At 32.2% G+C, this 4905-nt stretch overlaps 1 long non-coding RNA gene across 3 annotated transcripts; it reads right to left on the reverse strand.

Annotated features, from left to right (window-relative positions):
• Positions 1-650: 650 nt before the first annotated feature.
• Positions 651-4693, reverse strand: LOC149667206 (uncharacterized). 3 transcript variants are annotated; one of them, XR_016368156.1, is made up of 4 exons: positions 4285-4693; positions 3660-4108; positions 3445-3585; positions 651-907 (listed from the first exon to the last, which is right to left on the reverse strand). It is a non-coding gene; the product is annotated as an uncharacterized LOC149667206 (long non-coding RNA). The 3 variants fall into 3 exon arrangements; XR_016368157.1 differs by lacking the exon at positions 651-907 and having other exon boundaries at positions 3287-3585; positions 4285-4469; positions 4535-4585; XR_016368155.1 differs by lacking the exon at positions 651-907 and having other exon boundaries at positions 3287-3585; positions 4285-4690.
• Positions 4694-4905: the final 212 nt, after the last annotated feature.

The following is a 4905-nucleotide window of genomic DNA, read 5'->3' on the forward strand; positions in this document are numbered from 1 at the left end:
CTATCTACGCCCGTTAACATCTGAGTAACTTGAGTGGTTATGTAAAATGAGCAATAATCCCATCTATTTTGTAAAACATTAAGCAAAATTTATAGTTTAGAAGAATGAAATATTTTTAAATCGCAGAAATGCACCGTTATAAAGCGATTCGCTTATTTTAATTTTTAAGTCAAATTACGTAACACTGTAACGAACTTAAACGAAGTTTGAACATAGAATGAGTTCCCAAAAATAATTTTCTAACGTAATATAGTGCCTATGAAAAACCACATATTATTAAAAGCAAATATTTTTATTTTTAAACGCTGTCAACGATAAAACGTTTGTTATTATTGAACTTTTTTTTATTAAATTTATAACATTTATAGGATAAATACGTCTACTATTAAGAGGTACAATGCTTGAAATTTGTGTCTCAATGACACGTAACCTAACTAGCATATGCCTTACCTAACCCGACCTATAAAACAAGCAATATTTTCAACGTTTTTTGTTGAGGGACCTTGAAAAATAACCGATTTTTTGGAAAAGGCCCGAGTTGATTAGTAATGACCTAATATTAATCTCGGTATGTAAAATAAAAATAAAATTCTTATGCCATGAAATATTTTCCAATAAGCATGTATTACTAAAAAATTGTGCATACAGGCCTCAGAAAGGTTTTTAAGTGATGTTTTAAAAAGTAAAACATGCTCATTATTAAAACCAATCTGACTCCATTACATTAGTTGTTGCCCAAAAGAGTTCATTTGGATAATTTTAACGGCATTAACTTTTTTACTTAAAATCGTGTTCAGTCAGGATTGATATAATAAGAGAGCCTTCAACGTGTACAAACACAATAGGAAAGGTAGTGAAGTCCCACTGAACAAGACTATAAATATTCCTGTAAATCAGGCGCATGGTCCTGAAATGGGGTGAACAGGGGTTTGATATGAGATTAATAGGGGTTTTAAATTGGGACATGAAATGGGGGTAAATATGGACATGAAATGGGGGTAAATATGGACATGAAATGGGGGTAAATATGGACATGAAATGGGGGTAAATATGGACTTGAAATGGGGGTAAATATGGACTTGAAATGGGGGTAAATATGGACTTGAAATGGGGGTAAATATGGACTTGAAATGGGGGTAAATATGGACTTGAAATGGGGGTAAATATGGACTTGAAATGGGGGTAAATATGGACTTGAAATGGGTCTAAATATGGACTTGAAATGGGTCTAAATATGGACTTGAAATGGGTCTAAATATGGACTTGAAATGGGTCTAAATATGGACTTGAAATGGGTCTAAATATGGACTTGAAATGGGTCTAAATATGGACTTGAAATGGGTCTAAATATGGACTTGAAATGGGTCTAAATATGGACTTGAAATGGGTCTAAATATGGACTTGAAATGGGTCTAAATATGAACTTGAAATGGGGGTAAATATGAACTTGAAATGGGGGTAAATATGAACTTGAAATGGGGGTAAATATGAACTTGAAATGGGGGTAAATATGAACTTGAAATGGGTCCAAATATCGACTTGAAATGGGTCCAAATATCGACTTGAAATGGGTCCAAATATCGACTTGAAATGGGTCTAAATATCGACTTGAAATGGGTCCAAATATCGACTTGAAATGGGTCCAAATATCGACTTGAAATGGGTCCAAATATCGACTTGAAATGGGTCCAAATATCGACTTGAAATGGGTCCAAATATCGACTTGAAATGGGTCCAAATATCGACTTGAAATGGGTCCAAATATCGACTTGAAATGGGTCTAAATATCGACTTGAAATGGGTCTAAATATCGACTTGAAATGGGTCTAAATATCGACTTGAAATGGGTCTAAATATCGACTTGAAATGGGTCTAAATATCGACTTGAAATGGGTCTAAATATCGACTTGAAATGGGTCTAAATATCGACTTGAAATGGGTCTAAATATCGACTTGAAATGGGTCTAAATATCGACTTGAAATGGGTCTAAATATCGACTTGAAATGGGTCTAAATATCGACTTGAAATGGGTCTAAATATCGACTTGAAATGGGTCTAAATATCGACTTGAAATGGGTCTAAATATCGACTTGAAATGGGTCTAAATATCGACTTGAAATGGGTCTAAATATCGACTTGAAATGGGTCTAAATATGGACTTGAAATGGGTCTAAATATGGACTTGAAATGGGTCTAAATATGGACTTGAAATGGGTCTAAATATGGACTTGAAATGGGGGTAAATATGGACTTGAAATGGGGGTAAATATGGACTTGAAATGGGGGTAAATATGGACTTGAAATGGGTCCAAATATCGACTTGAAATGGGTCTAAATATGGACTTGAAATGGGTCTAAATATGGACTTGAAATGGGTCTAAATATCGACTTGAAATGGGTCTAAATATCGACTTGAAATGGGTCTAAATATCGACTTGAAATGGGTCTAAATATCGACTTGAAATGGGTCTAAATATCGACTTGAAATGGGTCTAAATATCGACTTGAAATGGGTCTAAATATCGACTTGAAATGGGTCTAAATATCGACTTGAAATGGGTCTAAATATCGACTTGAAATGGGTCTAAATATCGACTTGCAATGGGTCTAAATCGATTAAGTTTAGTTTAAAGGCTTATCTCGATTAAGTTTAGTTTAAAGGCTTATCTCGATTAAGTTTAGTTTAAAGGTTTATCTCGATTAAGTTTAGTTTAAAGGTTTATCTCGATTAAGTTTAGTTCAAAGGTTTATCTCGATCAAGTTTAGTTCAAAGGTTAATCTCGATTAAGTTTAGTTCAAAGGTTAATCTCGATTAAGTTTAGTTCAAAGGTTTATCTCGATTAAGTTTAGTTTAAAGGTTTATCTCGATTAAGTTTAGTTTAAAGGTTTATCTCGATTAAGTTTAGTTTAAAGGCTTATCTCGATTAAGTTTAGTTTAAAGGCTTATCTCGATTAAGTTTAGTTTAAAGGTTTATATCGATTAATTTAATTTAAAGGTTTATCCGGATTAAGTTTAATTAAAGGTTTATCCGGATTAAGTTTAATTAAAGGTTTATCCGGATTAAGTTTAATTAAAGGTTTATCCGAATTAAGTATGATTAAAGGTTTATCCTAATTAAGTATAATTTAAAGGTTTATCCTGATTAAGTTTAATTTAAAGGTTTATCCTGATTAAGTTTAATTTAAAGGTTTATCCTGATTAAGTTTAATTTAAAGGTTTATCTTGATTAAGTGTGAAATAGAAATACGAGGCTTTATCAACAGCTATACAGTTTAAATATTAATTAAGTAGTCCATTTAAAATTTATTCGTGTTTTTATCCAAAATATGTATATTTTATGTTTAAATTCACCCTAATTATACTTAATTATGTTGAAATTAATGAAGGATTGTGGTTTGGCAGTATTGATTTAGCTATAATTGAGCTTCAAAAAATTATTAACCTTAATTTTAATGTTTAGATGAGTTTTTGATTAGTTCCAATGCATTGCGTTCAATTTTTATCATGCCCCGTGCTAAATTTGCGGTAACGTGAAGATTAACAATTAAATATGTTGTACCGGGGAGCCCGCTACAACGGATCACTACAAAGGTTACAATTTTAATGAATGATATGATTCCATAGTTTCGCTTAAATACCAGAAATTAAATCAAATACCTAAACAATTCATAGCAATTCTGACATATAAACAAACGGCAATAAGGACTGTGGAAATAGCGAACGCAACCCTCTGTTTACGTTGAAAAAATCTGCACATGGAATTTATTTGACTAAACGTAAAGACAATGTTCTCCTGGATTAACCAGCACCACTGTTACTTATATTTCTAAATTAAACAATCCACTCTTTGTAACAAATAATTTATAAAACGTAATATCATATACGGACTGTTTCTCCAGGAAAAAAATTGTTTTAACGAATCGTTTCCAACGTGGTTACGTTGAGAGAATCTGTGCTGATGTAAACATGGAAATTCCTCTACATTGGTTCAGTTTAAGGAAATATAATATCACACATCTTCACAATTAGTAGCATTTTAGTGAGATTAACAAATAATGAAACCCTGTATACCTCCTATATTTGTTGGTAGCAGAAAACGAAGCAGACTGCGCATTTTTGAAATACAGAGCTGGAAATTAGCTTTTTTATCTTTAAAGGGGAGACACTATAAAGACTATATTACATAGACAAACTAAAATACAAATTAAGCCTTGGCCGTAAAGAACGTTCCAAAAACTTACTTTAAATGATATAAAAACCTCTGTTAACTGCAATTATTTACCTGAATTACTTTTCTAGACGAAAATTCGACCTGATAACGACGTATTTCTTATTAAGGGTGCTACAGTTAATTAAAAAATATATATAAAGGTGCTCAAGCTCGGATGAAATACCAAAGTAATTTGTCAGCGTCTACTGCTAGATAGTCTGACCCAAAAGTAATTTTTGACGTACTTTCAGAATTAACTAAAATTAACATACTTAGAGTTAATTGATTTAAATTAAACTAGCCGATAGCACACCTTGAATACTTAATTGTTAATTCAAGAGTATTCCGAAAAGTAACTTCGCTGTAGTTTTTCTATGCGCGGTGGGGGTAAATCACGAAAAACCCCATGTTAATCTCCATAGGAAATTTAGTAAAAGCATGTGAATTTTGCTTTAACGTTACAAAAGGGTGTCAAGTCATATCTACAAGGGCCTACCGGCCCTGTAGAATTTTGTTCTAAAAACGTGAAATAGCAATAATTCACAAAATGGGTAAGAAAAAGAAAGTGGATGTAGCTGTTCAAAAGTATTATGTGAACTGCAAACATCAAAACTCTGTATTTAAATAATGTACGACACTATGCTTTGAAAGGTATAGCTATGTTCAAGTGGTATTTTTCAATATTTAGCTTAG

Source organism: Phalangium opilio, unplaced genomic scaffold, assembly GCF_054372755.1.
Source record: "Phalangium opilio isolate 3A_F unplaced genomic scaffold, DU_Popi_V2 ptg000059l_1, whole genome shotgun sequence".
Taxonomy (NCBI): domain Eukaryota; kingdom Metazoa; phylum Arthropoda; class Arachnida; order Opiliones; family Phalangiidae; genus Phalangium; species Phalangium opilio.